Source organism: Patagioenas fasciata, chromosome 10 (assembly GCF_037038585.1).
Source record: "Patagioenas fasciata isolate bPatFas1 chromosome 10, bPatFas1.hap1, whole genome shotgun sequence".
Lineage (NCBI taxonomy): Eukaryota > Metazoa > Chordata > Aves > Columbiformes > Columbidae > Patagioenas > Patagioenas fasciata.
The window spans coordinates 9,574,262-9,592,966 of NC_092529.1; the positions used below are offsets into that span (position 1 = coordinate 9,574,262).

Below are 18,705 nucleotides of genomic sequence, written 5' to 3' on the forward strand. Positions count from 1 at the left end.
GGGGAAGCAGGTGAGCACAAGCAGGGCAGTAATGCCAAATGATGTCTGAAGGAATTTGGCCCCTGAAATCACTGAGCGAGAGTGGCAAAGCTTTAGGGAAGAGCAACCTCAATAAAATGCTGGTTTCAAAGTCCTCCTTTGCTCTAACTGCTTGGTTCCTATGGCCATTTGTATGAGAAAGTGGCCTGGTTCCTCTCTGCACAGAAGCTCAGATGTCAGAAGAGTGGCAGAGACCACCTGGGGATGCCCAGGTGGTGCTGGTCAGAGTGAAATATCTGCCAAGAAGGGAAACTCCCCCAGAAGTATGCTGTGGCTTTAGTGCCCCGTTAAATAAAGAGAAACATAATTCTAGAATAGAATGAGGAAAATATTTGACTTTCGCACAATCCATTACTAGCGCTTTCCTTTTGTTTCAGAGGTGGAGTTCATGTGGGGTAATTCCAACTTGTTGCAACCCACATCATGTTTCATAGGTAGACCAAGGCAGTTACCCAGATAGTCCAGTTCTGTGGACAAGTCCTTTTACAAAATGGGGTCCTGCTCTGTTGTGTGCAGTCCAGGGCACTATGAGCAATACTTTCTGATGCAGCTGTTGTGACCCCAAGGGTTTTTGCAAGCTCTAGGTGGTTTTGGCTCACCATGGGACCAGGAGAAGATGCTTCAGGGACCATAGAGTATGAGCACAGGGCTGGGAATGGCAGGGGGAGCTACTCTACCTGCCAAGCCTTTGAGAGACTCAGACCAGCCAGATATCCACATCCGAACATCTGCAGTGGCTGGCAAAGGCAATGCCAGGCTGGAGGAAACGCAAACCCTGAGTTACAGGGGCAGATGGTGTGGAGGGGCAGGGGAAAGCCGCAGCTGGGGTGTGCAGGCATCCTGCTCCAGGGTGAGGACTCAGCAGCAATTTCCTTTTCAGAGCCAGCCCTGACCCAGCATGGTGCTGAGCACAGTGGGGACCGTTGGTGCAAAGCTGCCGACAGCGCATTAACAAAAGCCCTAACAAAGAACTGAGCTGACTTACCGTTCACTGAGGAGCCGCAGCGCTGCTGAAAGCACCGTGCATGAAATCCACAGATGGGAGCATGTGTCTGTGGGCACCCACCCGTGTAACTGGGGCTGTGTGCCCGGGGCGGGCTGGCCTGCTTGGGTCTGGTGTCTGGACAGGCTTCGGTACAAAAGGTTCTTTTGATTTGCTTGAGCCTGCATTTAACACAACAAGGTCAAACACTCCTAAAACCAGGAGTTATTTTGAGAGCGATTTTGGATGCTTGAGTTGATTCCATTGAGTGGGATCTGATTTGTTGATTTTGATTTTTGTTTGTTTAAATTAAAGTGAATGCTTAACATAAACTTAAGCTTGAACATTTTAAGATGCTTCCTGTAGGGTATCTGTCATTGATGATGAAAGTCAGAGCTATTTAAGTCTTTTCCCACTGTACCTTTGTGAAGGGATCTCAGAGCTCTGGAAAAAGCAGCACGGCGCTTGCGTACGATGTCTTTGGAGTAGGAAGGGCTGTGGGTGTGTGGGAGCCCTTCCATGTCCATAGCACAGCATCTTACAGAGTTTGTCCATCGGCAGACTGTGCAGTCAGCCTTTCAGATTCCTCCATTTGCATCCCAGTAATAGCGGAACAGAACAGTTTTCTCCATTATGAAAATATCCCTCTGCTCCGCCTTGTTCAGAGGTGTTCAGAAAATCTGGCTCCTTCTCCTCCTCTCCCCTGCTCCCCTAAAGCGCTTTTCTTTCTCCAAAAGCAGCATGTTATGTCTTTCTCTAGCCCTGGCAGATGGATTTGGATGATTGTATGTGCTGAGGGTTATTGCAGCTACCTGCTATTTTAGCAGGAAAAGCCCCCGTGTGCAGAAGAGAACAAAGCCCGAGGATTCCCTAGGTCTCCATTGATGCAGAAAGCACCGAGCGGAGCATGAAAGAGATGACAGAAGCACAGCGAGATCCTCCTCCATCCCTCCCCCTTCCTCGCCCTCCAATTCAAGGAGCAGAGGCTGGTTTGTGAATGAGGAGCTGCAGCTCGTTCAGACAGAACAAATAACCGATAAAGGCGCACAATAGCCGCTCCCCGCAAGCCCAAGTCAGAAACGAAAAGGTAGCGGTTCTCAAGAGGGGGCTTATTTCCCAATGAGTCCTTGGTGCATGACAGATGGAAGGAACTAATAAAATATTGCGGACTTTCAGAGCTTTGATCTTCCTGGTTGTTGGTTGGGTTTTTTTGCGCCCCCCCCCCCCACTTCTTCCCAAGGGTGCGGGCTATGTTGTTGAAATGAATAGGGTGGAAATCTCATTTGGAAAAGGCTACTCTGGCAGTCGTGGCTTGTGGCGAGAAGGTCAGAAGCCCCAGTCCAGCCCCATGCTTTGGTGTGTGCTGGATTTTAGCCCCAGAGTGGTTTTGTAGCCTTTGAAGCACCTGTACCCCCTCCTGTTCTCTTGATGCTGGTGTGTCTTTCAGCTCGCTTGTAGGTCTGTTGGAGTGGGGGTGGGACAAGAACAGGCATTTTGCAACTTTGCGCTTATTTTGCGGGTTCTGGGCTATGTGCAAGAAAGAGTAAAATGCATTTCTGGATCACGTGGTCTCATCTTCTAATTTCCGTTCCAACCGCTGGAGTTCGTAGAGACCCAGCAGCCCTGAGCTGGGATCTGCAGCAGCCACCAGCTTTGAATTTATTTTTGTCTTACTGTGACTAACCCTTAGGGTGAATAGGTTTCAGTTTTGTCTCTGGGACTGTGATGCAGAGAAATTTGTTTTCTTGATGGAGCAATCACTGTGGTAAGAGCCTCAGCACTGGGGCTTGAATGCAAAGAGCACAAGAGTTGGCTGTGTGCAGTTGCCTCCATGGACAGAGTCTTCCTTGATTTCAGGTTGTCTTTCTGCCCTTTTCTGTCAGTCTGGCTGTCACTGCATGGAGGAGGGTTAGCAATTCACATAGGGTTTTATTACTGCATAGGATTGAACTGGGGGTTTTGGTGTTTGTTTTTCGTTTTGGTTTGATTTTTTTCTTCCCTCCTTGCGTTTAACAAGGGGAGTTTGTGAGTGCCTCCCTTGAAAATGCATTTCTTTGTTAAATCACCTGGTCTGGTTCTGTTCAGAATTGCTTCTTTCCTGAGGTCTTGCCATCCCCACATGCCTCTTCTAAGCAGCTGTCCCCTGCTCCATGGCACTGTGACAGCTCTGTCGTGGCTGACAATCGATGCTGCACAAGTGGCTGCTCCACACCTTGGCCACTGATGGATCTCTTTTTTTTCAAATGGAAATATAGGTGACTTCTTATGGAGAAGTATTGATCTAGAGCTACATACAGAAGCAACCCGAGTCTGTTAGGGGAGACAGGAGATGCAGGGAAATCATAGAGTGCTATGGCTTTTGTTAGAAAATTGTCAAAGAACCTTGTAGAAATGTGGGGCTAACAACAGGTAAGAGCAGAGGATTTTTTTCATGTCAGAGTATGACATTGTAACTCTGGACCTTCGTGGGGCCTTTCTGTTCCAGATACTGTATTTCACTGTTTTGTCTGTGAATTTATTACATTCCTTGGCTGCTCCCAGGGGCACTTAATTGCAAAAACTGGGGGGCTCCGGATTAGGGTGCAGCAGCAAAGCTGCAGCTGCGCAGCTATGGAGTAATTTTCAGCTGTGTTACAGATCTTGCTTGCCTGGCTTAATTTTAGCAGAAAGCCCGTGGTTCCTGCTTGCTTTCATGTCAGGGGTTTTCTAATCAGTTATCCCCTTTGTGGAGTGTCCTGGTTTTGTGTGGGTGCAGAAGGCCCGTCCCTGGCCAGGCAGAGCAGACCCCGATGGATGCAGGTGATACCCCGGGCACTGGGCAGGGAGATGCCTGCTGGAGTCAGGACGGGTTTGTCTTCTTGGTTTCTGTTGTTTAACACTGAGAAAACTGAAAAACTATGAGTTAAAATGGTTCTTCTGTTCTTTAAATTTAAGAGCAAACTAGGGAGGGAGGCCTGTACAGATTGAATGCTTAAAATAATATCTTGGTTTTATTTTTTTTAACTTGGTTTGCCAAAAACTCTTAGTAAGACTTTTTGCACTGATCTTGGACAGGAAAAACATTGCAAAATACCACATTCTCCTTGCATGATAACATTGTTTCCTGCCCTTCTCTAATACCAGCCGAGCTGTCCTTTTGCCTCAATTCCTGGGATTACTTTGCTCAGATGTTTGCTTTCTGCACTGGGCTGGACTCTGACACTTCCTACTGGTTTTGGGGGATTGGCCGAAACCACTCCAAGCCCAGAAGCAACACAGCCCAAGTGCTCGCTCCTCTGGAGCTAAATCTGTGTTCTCAGCTGATATTCCTGACAAGATCCCACCCCTTCATCTCCAGAGAGCCAGCTGGCGTATTTAAATCCTACCAACTGGATTTATAATCGCCACATGGAAGTGACAAGATAAGCAACAAAGCTGTATCCCTTGGTTATCCCTCGAGAGCATCACTGAGCTCTGGAGTTCAACTTGTCACAGATAACATGGTTCCTTCTGCAGAGAAATTCTCTGATTTCCATGAGTTGGCTTTGATTTCCATATGCTGTTCAGAATACCGTGGTCTGAAGGTGGTAGCTCTGGTTGTGTTTGGAGCAGATGCACCTGTCTGGAGACCCGTGTGAGCTGTTTGCCCCATCCCTCAAAAAGATACCTGACTTTTTGCCTTTATTTCCACCACAATGTTTCTTTTAGATCTACAAGATGCAAACTCCACCAGGCAAGGTGCAGTGTACTCTGTGGGGAGGTTTTCTGCATGAAAACAAAGCCTGTGGCAGGCAGAGGGGCGGTGAGCCTCCCTGCACGTGCCGTGGTGACCCTGCCATCTTCACCGGGTGGTGACATGGAGCCTCAGCCTGGCTTTCCTAGTCTAGTTCACTTTGACAAAGCCTTGTCGGTGGTTTTGGGCTGAAGTATCTGACTGCAAAGGGGAGAAACTGAAGGACATACATAGCTGTGGGCTCTGCTGCATCCTCATATGCTGCTGTCATCTTCACAGCAGGAGGGGGTGGCTTGTCCCTCTCCTCTCCCAGTCCTGCAGGTAGTAACCACTCAGCAAAGCAGGCAACGGCAGGACCAAAAACTGGTCTGACTGAAGCAGTTTGCAGGATGAAAAACCAAGTGCCCATCTTCCCTATTCCCATGTCCTCGCAGGCGAGAGCTGGGAGAGGTTCTCCTCACAGGTTGCTGTCATATGGTGCACATCAGCTTGGTATGCTGTTTACTGGCTCAGCCTCTCCAGAAACGTTACACGGAGGGAAAGCTCTTGGCCAGTGTGAGGTTGAATTTTCCAGACTCTCTTCCCACTGGGGTTTCATTGCTTGCAACCTTTAGCTGCTTGTTGTTTTTATTTTTCCTTAAATCCAGCCCTCCGCAACCTTAATTAGCTGACTGTGGATATATGCTTGCTTGATACGTGACGGTTTTGATGGGGAAATATAAGCAATGGAGGTGGCAAGTAGAAGTGCTCAGAGGTAGTGGTTTTGGCGTGTGGAAAGTTTCAAGAGTTGGTGTCTGTCCTCTCTCTCATTTTCTTTTCTGAACCTGGAGACGAACTCAAAATTTCCCCCCGAAGCCCCACCCAACAAGAGCTTGCAGATCCTACACCCCAACATCTTCAGTTTAAATTAAAAATGTTAACTCTATTTATACCCTTTCTTTAAACAAAGATTTTTATAAATACCCTGAAGTATTCTTGGTGACTCATTACTTAAAAAATGTCAAAATAAGCATTTCGAAACCTTTTTTATTTCCATTCAACGTTTAGCTAAAGTATTTCAGTGTGTTCACTGAATGATGGTTTTGTTTAAAGTAGGAGATTTCTTTGCGGATCTGTCTTTGATGGCAGATCCACAGCAGGTTCTGGGACAGGTCAGTGTGGGAGCTCCCAGCCACCTGTGTGACCCAGCTGGTTGGCAGCCCTGACCCAGACAAGGGTAGATGAGGTTCCCGTGTCCACTCAGAGATGGTCTCTCTGCTGCTTTGTAACTCAACGGGCACTGCTGGGTGCAAAGCAAAGCCAGAAGAGCAGCCAATACCAATGTGCAGGGTTGCACGCGCAGCTGCCGGGCTTGTGTTACCCTGCGCAGCCACCCGAGAAGAGATGAAGGGGACTGAAAGCTTTGTCCATGACCTAGACCTTGGTCTGAGCTCAGAGGAGTAACTGAGTGACCTGAGAAAAGGTCCAGGGCTGTGCTGGTCTCTGGCTGGTGCAGCTGTGCCCGTGCAGGGGATATCACTCACTCCTGCTGGAGTGTGGCAGATGGCTCTATCCAGGGACTTGGCTGCCCCTTGGTTGAGGTAGCACCAAAATCCTGTCTTGGAGGCAAAAAAGCGAAGAGTTAAACAGATTCTTACTTGCTAATGGCACCAGTGTCCTGCAAGGTCCTTCCCACCCAGCACAGCCCCTGCCTTTACCTTGGTGCTGGGTGACCAGAGCAGAAAGTATCAGACACGTTTCTGCAGCTACGCCAAAATAACAGCAGATGTTCCCAGCGGTGGGAATCTCGCCTACCCTGCATGGGAGCAATGTTCGGTATAACCTCCGCCCTGTGTTGTTTGTGTCTCCTCTTTGTAATTTAAACAAGGAAATGGAGATAATGGCAGGCCTGTGAGAAGCACAAGTAGATTTGGGTCTAAAATGGGAAATATTAGAGAGGTGACTTGTGTGGGCAGGCAGTCATCCTGCTGTGCAGCACAGCCACATTTACCACCTTTAATTTTGAGATGCCTGAGCATCTCAGTGTGGTTTATCCAAATCCCTGCCAGAGAGAGAAGCTGGTGGGTCCCTTGCTGTGTTATGGGTAGGGAACCAAATTGAAATGTCCCGGTGCTGTGTCCTGGTGCCTGGACCTGCTGGCTGTGGCCTGGCAGGAGCACAGGGAGTGCGGGCCCTGGAGGGACCTGGTGCCCCAGAATTGTTTTCTTCTCCCTCATCATTAAAAATTAAGCTATTCTGTTCAGTCATGCAGAGGTAAAGCCAGTAGGGAACTGTCTCCAGAGTTGCTTTTTGCATCTCATGCGGTCTTTCTTGATGTGTTCTTCTTATGCTTCAGACCACTTGTTTACTTCTCGAGGCTGGGAAGAGGGGACACCTCTGTGGGCTGGGTGTCCAGAGAGTCGCAGACACATCTGCCTCAAGCCTCTTCCATCCTGCTTTGCTGAGCTCTTGCTTGGCTTGCAGCCTCTCAGCACAAGGGGCTTGCAGACCCCCAATATCTGCAACCACGGTGAAAGCCAGCTGCTCTTGGTTTGCAGGTAGACCCCTCACCATATGTGCTGGGATTCATTTGCAGAGTATGCCGTGAATCACTGCGGCACATGGGATGGTCTGGAGATGGTTTTCCAAAAGATGAAGTGGGACCTTTATTATAAGGGAACCCAGGTCTGTGGCTTCCCATTCATGAGGTCAAACAGAAGGTGAGAAGTGGGCAGTCCCAGGGGATAGTTGCCTCACAGACAGCTTCCTTCACTGCTTCCTCACCCCCTTTTCTGCCAGTCCATCCTTTCTTGCCTTGAACAAGCTCTCCACAGCAGAGCCTTTGGGGTGGCCCCTCAAGGAGGACAGTTTGCTCATGTGTGCATGGTTGGATACGAGGGTGCCCAGCAGATACGTGAGAGCCAGCTGAAAAGGGAGAAACTGATCCCAATTGATTTGCAGCATGCAGAATGCCCTTTGAATTTTATGGGTGTCTATATTTTTTTTTCCAGATATATACAATATTCAGTTGGGTGGAACAGTTACATAACTTTTTTTTTCCCCCTGTCATTCCACATAAAAATGGGCTGTTTCTATAGGTAGATGTTTCCTGAAATCTAAGGATAAATGAGTGAAGATGCAGCATACTGACACTTATACTTACCTTTTCTGAAGCAGATCATCAGAGCAGTTTCAGGATGGTTGAACCACCATGGGCCAAGATACTTTTGACAGCCATTGTGAAGTATCTGTAGAAGGCAATTTTCTACAATCAGCTACCGTAGCCTTTATTTTTGGCTGAGTCCAGGAGCCTGTTCTGTGGTGTTCGTCCCTCTCATCTTTTAATCACAGCCGTACAAAGAGGAAGAGCAACATTATGCTTGTTTCAGAATAATTGACTGTGATTCAATAGCTGCTTCCTCTTGGTGGAAGGTAACTGGAGCTGTGTGAGAAGTGTCACATCCCCATCCCCTTCTTAAAGAGTATCCAGGTGAGCTGTGTGTTTATATCAGCCCTCATACTAGAATCTGGTCCATCCCCAAAGGGGTCACTAATAGCACTGACAATTTTCAGAGCCACTATCTGGAGAAGATGCTGCATATCTGAAAAAACTTCTGCTCTAAACCGCACTTCAACACAGAAAGAATTGTCTTTATTTGCCACAAGGAGCTGCCGTGAGAGTGGATTAGTTAATGTTTCAACAATGTTTGGAAGTATTTATAGCATTAAACATCTTTATACCACTTTATACCACTCAGTAGATATCTGTTGTTTCTTTATGGGAGGCTGCATATGTGGTCTGTTATGGTGATGCAGCCAAAGGGCCTTTTAATACTTTATCCCCATTAGAAATTGGATGTATGCATTTCCTCTGTGCATTTGAAAATTTCTGCACACAAATCATTAGCAGCAGGAGGGGAGATAGGACTGATAATATGAAATGCAGTTTCTCTCCCCATTTCCCAGAGAAGCTTGAGGAGAAGGAGCAAAGTGAGGTTTCAGAGGGCAGTGGCAGTGCTGTACCATCTAGCCAGGAGTTCCAGCTCTGGTAAGTTCCAGGTCTTCTGCCTTATTCCGGTCACACCTTGGCAGTCAGAGCTGTGAGGGTGAATGATAAATGCTGCAGCTAAGCCAATTTCTTCCTCCTGGCTGCAGCAACCTATTATATTCTCTTTGTGCTTCCAGCCATGTCATCCCATCTCCAACCTGGCACTTGGCAGACCTTGTGCTGGGAAGATGCACCTTGATAACCCATCAGAAGCAGGTTTGGTGTGTTTGGGGAGCTGGTTGGTTCAGTGCAGGGTCTGCTGAGCACCAGAGCCAGGGCAAAGAGAGTAAACTGGGGAGCATGAGTGAGGGGACCAGCTCCTTTGGACACCAGTGAACCATTAGATTGGTTCAATCTGTACATCTGTAATTTATATTAAGACTAGAAAATCTGATCTTCATTTATGTTTGCCCTTGAGGAAAAAGGTCACTTTAGCAAGGCAAAGCTGAAAAAGTGCAAAATGAAAAGTTGCTTCATTTACTCCTAGCACCTTTGGGATCACTCTTCCAGGTAAAAAGCTTCTGGATAAGGCAAAAGCTTTTTGCCTTTGGAAATTGACCTTCACTCCAGGTAAGGTGGAAGAAATTTAGTTCCTTGCAGAGTTCATGAAGAAAGTGGGCAGCAAAGGAGTTGTTTTGCTGAGAGCAAAAGCGAGTGTGGAGCTGGGACATGGGAAAGAGGGGAGCGGTGGTGATACACGTTTCTGTGGCTCTCGCTGGTGCAGAGCTGCCTGAGGCACTGGCGGGACACAGCCCATAGCTCAGCGTTCTTTGGCCTTAACTCTGATAATGCGCTCTACGGATCTCGCATTTCTTTTGGTTACGGCAATTTGCTGATCCTGCTCATGTGCTGGGTGCTGGCAGGGCTTGTTGTCCAGCTGCCACAACAGCTGGGAGCAGAGGGTGATCCCTGATGGTGCTGAGAGGCTACAAGAGTAAAAAAGCAAAGGGAAGCTTGACAATGTTTTTTACCTAACCCCCTTGGAGCACCCAGACTTTGTCCTGCCAACTCTTGCCTGTCCTTTCGGTAACAGACCCCCTCTTCTTACACAACGGCTGTCGTGGGTCACTACAACAAGCCAGGGTTGTTCTCTGCCTGAGAACAGATGCCACAATCCAGGGCAGGTAGGAACCTGAATGGAAGGAGATGAGCCTTGACAGAGAAATGAGATATCCCACAGTGCCTAAGAGCTGGCAAAAGTCAGTCTCTCTGCTGCATCCTATTGTTGTTTGTTCCCATACCTGGCTGATGAAGAGGAGAGCCATCATGTTACTTAGCTATGCAGGACACAACGGAACACTTGGCTGGCCTGAGACAGGGAGAAACTCCTCTGAACTCAAGGAATTTGTCAATAAGCTTCCACCTGCCCTGGAGAGCAGACAAGGAGCATCTGATGAGAACCCTGATTATCCTTATTTCCTGCCAAATATTCTGTGATTGTCAGCTCAACACAGGTCTGTTATGTGCTGACACTGCTACAAATGAGTAGATGCTGAGGACACAATTACATTCTTGCTTCCTGCAATGGATATCCCTATCAATCCAGTTTTGCTTTAGCTACTGAGATTAAAGGCCATGCATTAAGTGGAAGGAGGTGCAGAGATTTTAAGGAAGACCCATGGTTTTCCATGATGGCTGAACAGGCTGGAGATAACCAGGCTGTGATTTGGGATGGGGCCCTTTTGCTTGGGTGTCCCTACATCAGAGGAAATCATCGTTGTGTTCAAGTTTATATCGCTGTTCCTTAGTTTTGATGGAAGGAAGGACAGGCAAGTTATGCCCTTGAGTTGGTCTTTTCTAAACTGAGCCAAGATGCTGTCTTGGGAATGGTGACCCTGGGACTGCTTTTCTCTTCTGCCCCAGGAGAAAGAGCCTTTCCATTTCAGTAGGTGCTTGTGTCCTGCATAGGATCAAACAACGCAAAACCCCAGAGCATCACAATGCAGGGGCTGTCCCTTTTTTTTCCCTCAGGTATAAGCATTTTTTTGAGGATTTTTAAAAAATTTCCCTACTTTCTTTTCCCTAACTCTAAATCCTTCCAAAGTATATCAAATATCTCCTAGAATGGCACATTGCTGAGCGCAGTTATTACATTTCTTGTGTACAGGATTTTCTTCCAGGCTTTGTGAAGTCCTCTTTGTTAGAATGAAATGCAGAAGAGCCAGATGGTTTGGCCAGAGTCCAGTTACCTAAGAAACGTAGCACCAGGACTCTGTCAGAAGCTATTTCCTCTAAAGATCACGCTCAGCCGGCTTTGTTCTAATAACCAGCTTAGAGTCAACATTGAACTGTCAATACCTATTTTTTTCCCCCATAATTAATCTACAAGGTTCAGCCTGGAATCAATATAAATGACCTCATGGGTCTCCTTTTTTTTTTTTTTTTCCATTCCTCAAATAATGTGACTCCTCCTTCAGAGGTGTGTTGAATCATGCATGCTTTTTACCCACTAATGCTGTAGTGGAAATTTTCACGGTCTCTTGTTCTCTCTGGCTCAAAATATCTGGGCTGTCTGTACACGTGGGGAAGCTGGAGGAGCTCAAGCACCTCCCCAGTCTCTTAATACCTTCGGAGCTCCAGTACTTTCTGCAACTGTTCCGCCCTTTGGGAATCGATGGATGGATGGGGATGAGGTGTGTGCTGCATAGGTCTTGGCCTGTATATCTGCTGTGTGCTGACATGCAGACATTTCTATGTATATATGTTTGCGACATGAAACTGGGGAGCATGCTGTGCATTTATTTCCCCAAAAAGGACTAAAACTCGTACAGTTGCTGGGTCCCTGCTGTGAAGGGACATGGGTGTATGCAGTCATTCAGTGCATGTGAAGTGGGTTGGGCAGATCTCTCTGAGGCCGCCCTGCTCTGAAAAATGGCACCAACCACTTTCCTACAAGAAGCAGGTTCTTCTGTTGAAAAAAGTTTTTTTTAAATTTTATTTTATTTTATTTTTTTCCCTAGCATGTGTGAGGTAACATTGTATTTTCAGTCTCAGTTCAGACTGGAATCAAAATCTGAGTTTTCTTCAGCAGAAAATCTAAGGGAAGGTTTGAGTTGATTCAGTGAAGCCATTCTTGCTTTTGTTTCAAATACTTTTCACGTTCCTTGTCTTTCAGATTGAAGTATTCTATCTTTTGAACTGGATTTTTTTTTATATTTAGCAAACATTCGCCTAAAAATATAAACTGGGGGGTGGAATAAAGCAATGTTAGAACATCCATCCTCATCGCAGAGGGACAAAGAAATGCATATGATTGTGATCCCATGCGACAGGCAAAAAACTTATCCCAGAGGCAGTACCCATCAGGATCCTTCTGACGTGGGGGAGATGATTTAGCAACTGCTTAGTGTCATGCTCCAGGCTGAGTGCTCTGGTATATCCATTGATTTTTTTATTATTATTGTTTTTTTGGTAGTGAGATAAGAGCTGATTTTTCTTTCCGAACAAGGCTCTGATTGTGAGCTGAAATGCTGGGTAGAAATCTGGCCCCGTTGACTTCTGCTGTGTGACCTGGTCGTTGGCAGAGCCTTAACTCCAAAGCGTTTTTCTCTCTTTAGAGTTTGTATGTCGCCAAGCCTTTTTCATTTGGTCCGTCTGCGATTGCTCTTGCACAATCGCTTCACTAAAGTAGCGTATCAAAATAATCGAGTGAAATTGGACACTTCCTTTGCAGATGTAAAATTTATTGTCCGCTCGTGCCTTTGCGCTGAAGTTAGGACGTTGGGTTTTAAAAACCCTCCTTCTCCTGGCTGTGTGGGAGTTTCCCCTAAAGATGTGGAATGTTTACTGCATACCAACGGCAAGGCATTATGCTCACAGCACCTACAATTTCTAAACCGCATGTGGCCTGTGTGGATTTCCTTATGCTGGATTCACATGGAAACATAAACACATGTGGCATTTTTGTTGCTTTTCTAGGAAATCACTGAGCACAGCCCTGCAAAATAATACTTCCTACTGTTAGATGCTCTGTGCGTGGGGGAAGGTGCTGCCTTTGTGTCCTGGGCTGGTGCCAAGGACATGCCAAGGCTCCTGAGTCATTCACCCCCAGTGTCTGGCTTTCCAGGAAGGCAAATCCCAATTTTAGAACCTCTTGGGGACTGAAGAGTGCCATGGGGAAATAATAAATGAAAGGTCATCGAATGTTATCAGAACTGGAGGTTTCCAATGCGGATCATGACAGGAAATGCATGATTAGAAATAAGAGAAACTGTTGTGTCAAGACAGCTGGAATAAAGCCAGTGGGATGTGAACTGGCTTCATCCTGCTGTAAGGAAGGGTGAAGTGAGCTGGCAAGGCATGAGAAGAGGGGAGGTTGGGGAAAAATGTGAGAAATTAATAGCTGGCATCTCGCTCTGTGTGTTCAATAGCACTGTAGACTATCAGCTGTTTAGTCATCGCTTGGGTGATGAGAAGGGAGGGGGCATTTCTCTTGACTCGGTTGCTGCCAGGTGAATATTGGCTCATGTTGATGTTCCTCAGAGCTTCCTGACCTGCGGTCGGGATCCCTCAGGTTGGCATCCAGTGAGGTGTGCAAGGGGAGGACAGGAGTGGCAGGGCAGATTTTGCTTCAGGGAGGTGTTCTTTCTGCACCTGTACCACCAGCCTTCTGCTTTTCTGATGAGGGAGATGTCTCCTCTTTCCCAGTTACAAGCAATATGACTGAAAAAAAAAAAAAATCAGTTGTCAGGGAACGCAAAAGTCCTTTGATTTCCTTGGTACATACAGCAAGAACAAGAATGCTTCACCTCGGCGTTCTACCCAAATTGTGGTATATCCTCAGTTGTTTTGTTTAATTACTTGCATAATTATTTCTTTGGATATATTGAGAAAAATACATGTGTGCTACCAGCAGCTGCAGGACTCCACCCCAGAGATGGCTCCATTTCAGTGGTGAAATCACACTGGAATGTGCTTCTCATCCAAATGTTAACCCCACTTAACCTGGTTGGGGGGGTGGTGGTGCGTGGAATTAAAAAAAGCCAAAACCACTTCAATTTTGTCCTGTTTGAGAATAATTTAATAGCCTGCTTTTCTGTAACAGAGGGACTTAAGTGTTCTGTTTGTGTCCCCATTGGCCCACCCCTGTTTGATAGAGAGCTAGCAGGCTTAGTCACATTATGTTCATATTAGTTTGGGGAAAAAAGACATCTAAGTGGAAAAGAGACAATTTACTTCCCTTTTCAAAAAGTCTGCTTTGAAAAGCGTGCTGGAAACATATACTTTGTGTGATTGACCTCTTGGTCATGCAAACAGGCTGGTGTCTTTTATAGCCTTTTCTATGGCCTTTGCAACTTCAGCAGAGGAGTTCTAGCTGGGTCTCCTTTCTCTTGCCCTCTTTTGCGTAATGGTCACTTTTAGTCCTAACATCATGCCTCATATAACTGGCCTCTACTCTTGTGTGCACAGAGATGCTTCCTCACAAGAAATCTAGAAAGCTCAGTTCCTACTCATATGATTTCCTACTCAAATTTGGAGTGATGCTCAGCAGAGGTGGTACCTCCAACAGAATTGCAAGCATCGCCCTTAGTGACTTCAACCTGTGAATGATTTTTGCCACAAGGCTTTGATATATTTTCTTATTGTGATGCTGGTTGTAAGCAGTTGGTGCATGGTTTGTGATAGTCCTAAGTCTAACCAAAACACTGTGGAAATCAGATACTTCAGCACTGGAAAACCGACATCTTATTAAAATGCACCATCTGATTAGGTGACAGCTACAACTTATTCCCAGGGAAATCCATTTAATTAGTTGGAAGGAGTCAGGATGTTTGATCTTCCAAGAAAGCGACACTTCCAAAGGCTGGTAAATGTGAATTCAGAGGAGGGATTTTGAGAGGTGTTCACAATGCATCTGTTCACTCAAGCTTGTGAAAAATCATTACAGCATTCAGTTCTCTGGTGAGTCTTTGTGATGAGTACTCGTTCCAGCAAGTGCTTCAGGTTCACATTTCATCTCTAGTCAGCCCATTTTTCCTATTCAGCTCCTTCCATTGCCAGAGAACTCAGAAAGATGACCCCAAAACTGGTTCAGAACTGCCACGGCTTGGGGGGAACCTGCACATCAGATGCTGTCCACAGTGAGCTGGTAACACTGTGGTCACGGGCTCCGTGCAGTGGGATTTCAATGAAGGAGGGTTTCTTCTTCTTGTAACAATGCTGGTGGTTTTGGAGATCCATTTCACAGCTGCAGGTGGTGGTTGGTTCCCGTGGAGATGGACCATTTGGCACGTCTTTCCAGATTCCCTCCTTTCTGCACCCAGTGTTTTGCCAAAGCAGCCAGCGCTAGTTCTACATTGTCAGCTGTGTTCTGCATTGTATGAAGACAGGGGTTTGATCCACAGGAGGAGACTTCCACCCCAAAGGGTACATGTGATTTCCACATACACATCAATGTACAGATAAGGCACAAAACCTGATCTTAAGAAGCCTGAGGCAGGGGTCATACTTAGAAATTTTTTGTCATTTGTAAGCTACTGCCTTTAAGCCATCGCTCCTGCCTTCTGTCAAAGTACTTTAGTGAGTACAACATAGAAATATAGCTACTCCTTTCGCTCGCATTATTAGAACTTTGATTCAGATTGTGTTTTATTTATTAATTCAACCTTTTATATTTGAAGATGGTAAACTCTCCCACTATCGATTTCATGAGCACAAGATAATAGATTTTAGTGTCACTGTGTGATAACAAAAAAGTCCTCAAAACTCCCCAGTATGGTGTATCCACAACACCACTATGTGCAGAATCCGTTGCATGAATGGGCAGAGGTTGAGATGATTTTGGGGTATATAGTGCCCTCCACGTCTGCCTGTCACAAAGTCATTTGAAATGTCCTGCTTTCCTCTTCTGTATAAAGCTCCAGCCCTTCAGCCACTTCTCCCCAATGTTAAATATTCCCCCTTTGACTGGGAAGTGGCTCCATGAGGATTTCCAGGAGGAAGGAGGGGACAGCTAATAACAGCGTTAAACCTGACCTTCTGTGTGCCTGAGTCTGCTTTCCCCGAAGCGGTGCATAAATTAACATTCTGGCAATAATACTGAGCTTGTTTAATTTTCTGTTTGACTAGAAACGTTGAGAAAATGTCATGGTATTTGATTTCATCTTTGTCTATTTTTTGCTCCCATTGAATGAAACCATTGGACTCTGGAGACCCAAGTGCACACAGCACATCTGGGAGCACATAAAGGGGCACTGTCCCTCAGGCATGTGCTCCTCAGCCACGCAGGAAATATTGGGTTTGATGTTTGAAGCCTGGCTGAGGTTCCCTAATAGCTGTTAATCCACTGGTTTCTTTGACGACATCCTGTGCCAGCCCCAGTCTCACCTCAGAAGTCTTGGAGTTTCTGCTTGCATCCCATAACCGTTAAAAATGTGTAGGAGCAGGAGGCTCCATACCAGCCTGAGTGCGAGATTGGGATGGATTGAAGGAGTGGCTACAACAGCTAAATTTTCGGAGCTGAAACAGTGAGAAGTTGATTGTACATTGACGCATTTGAAGGGGTGAGCCACGTTGAATGAAGAGGAGCTCTAACCCAAAGGGCCTTTAGCATAAGAGGCAGCAGAGGAAGAGTGGTTTAAGGGTGATCTGCTGGTGGTGGTTGTAGCTTCACTGAAGGCAGAGGGAATTAATGCCACATGGAGACATGGCCTTGAGCATTGTTGATACAAGGAGTGGTTTCCCAGGAGAAAGGATGAAAAACTTTAATGTCTAGAGATGGACTGACACATTGCTCTGCTAATGAATCCTAAAAATAAAAAGGTTGTGAAGGAAATTAACCCTTTTTTTCATAATCATTCTTCCCTTTCCTTAAGGTTGTTGAAGAGTGCTCTTCTCTTGAGTCCAATGCTGCTCTGATGGCTGCAATTCTGTGAAAAACCTGTCCCAAAAATACATTTTTCCTTTAGCTTTCCTTACAGTCTCGCAGTTATTCTATACTCACCTTATATATTCCCTTTCCCCATGGCTTCAGCTAGTCTTGTTTGCTCTTTATGTTTTGTTTTGTGTTTTTTTTCGAAGTGCTGGAATAAGAAAAGGGGCTGGTTTGTTTGGGCAATATTCTGTGTTCCCTGCAGACTCTGGGGGGGCCTGTGTGTGCTGCAGGGCTGGTGAGCACCCGTGCCCCTCAGGCGGGGGCCGGCGTGCAGGACGTGCAGAGCACATGGCTGCAGCCCTGCCTTAATGCTTCAGCGACAGAGCAGCGGCGATGAAGGCAGCGCGATTAATCACTGCCCACACAAGGAGTATGTGCACAGAGGGGCCATTGAGCACAAGAAGTTATAGATTATTTCTTTTCCCCACCTACTGCTCCTTGCTGAGGGATCCCAGGCACAATGGCCAAACCCCGCTTGCTAATCTCCCCCAAAGGGAAATTGTGCCTTTTCCAAAGAAAAGGGCCTTGCAAAGAGAAACAAGATGGGGTGGGGAGAGGGAGAAGAATATGGGGGCAGTGGAGAAAGGGAACAAGTAAGGAGGCTGGCAGAGCAAGGGGAAGTTTCTAACAAAAAAACCTCCAGTCAGGTGCTTTGAAGGAACACAGTGTTGCCTGGGCACCCCTGAGCTGCAATACGCAGTGGGAGTAGCAGCTGTGTAGTCTGGGGCTGGTTTGTGATTCCTGGGGACAAATGTTCCAGAACTGCTCAGGACCTGTGGAGGAACCTCAAGGTTCAGCCCCTGGTTATACAGACTGGGTAGGCATAAATGTCAGTGGTAGTCGTTTTAAGCACATCTTCAGAAGGGACAGCCAAGCAGCGCAGAGGAGCAGCTTGCGTGAAAGCATTTCAGAAGGGCTTCTTGCAGCCTGTCTGGTCTTGCTCAGGAGGAACCCCGAGTCCTGTGCTGGTGCTTCAGTGCAGAGCGGGCTGGAGAGCCTGCAGATGGGCGCTGGGGGACAACCAGCCCTCTGGAAAACACTGTCCTGCACTGGATTCTGCTGGCTGAGAGAGGGCTTGAAAAGCTCACAGGGCTCAGCTGGTTAGAGGCCAGCTGAAGAGGAGATCATGCCAGCACAGACTTCTCGCTCCCGTAAATTTTAAGTGATTGGATTTTTGCAGAACATTTACTCCTCTTAGCTGCAGTTGTTGGACCTGAAGTTCAAACGTGTGAGTTGAAACATATGGAGGGAGGACTTCAGCCCATGTTAAATGTGATAAACACAAGATCCTTTGTTATAATAAACCAATTAATCAAGACTGCTGTGGTAGAAACCCCAGTGAGTCACTGGTAGCTCATGGCCCCCAAGCAAGAGCTCTCAGTGATCCTGGGCCTTTCAGCCAGCAGATGTGATATGTCCTTCTCAGTTTCTCAATGTGATTTTCATGGCTGCTGCACATCTCAGGGCTTAATCCCAACATGGAAGCAGAATGGGACTGATCAAAGATCATTAATGTTTTAGAAAAAGCTGCCAAAGAGGAAAAGCAGTTGTGAGCTTGCCAGGTAAATGGCAGAAGCTGTTTTCAGCTCCCATATCTCAGTGCTGTGTCACTGTCTGCTGGCCAACGAGTGCCCGTCAGCACCTCCATCCTCCCTGGGAGAAGCCTCGTTAGTTGCGGTCATCTTCAGTCAGTTGGCGGCCAGCATGACACTGCAGTAGCCAAGACCTCTGAGGGTCTGAGGAGATGCTGGCTGCAAGGCACATGTACCAGAGGCACGCTCACCGAATGCAGCCCCTAAAACCTGTCCCAAACGCTCACTCCTCATCCCCATGAGAGATACTGCAAGGTGCTACAATACCGACAAAAATTTCTGCTCAGGCTGCAATGGCTTCCTTGAAGCCAGGGGCACCTTGTGTCGCATGGTGGTAACCAGGTTGTTGCCCGATAGCTGGCATTTGCGGTGCCTTGGAAATGGCGGGGAAATGAGGAATGGCCCTCTAGGCTGGGCCAAGGCACCACCTTCCTGTGTGTCAAAAACAGTCACTTGTCTGGCCTTTGGAGGTTTGTTAAA

The 18,705-nt window shown here is 46.8% G+C and overlaps 1 long non-coding RNA gene across 2 annotated transcripts in view; it reads left to right on the forward strand.

Annotated features, from left to right (window-relative positions):
* The window catches only part of LOC136105981 (uncharacterized), a 295,265-nt gene that overhangs the window by 143,074 nt on the left and 133,486 nt on the right, over positions 1-18,705 (forward strand). The window lies entirely within an intron of this gene.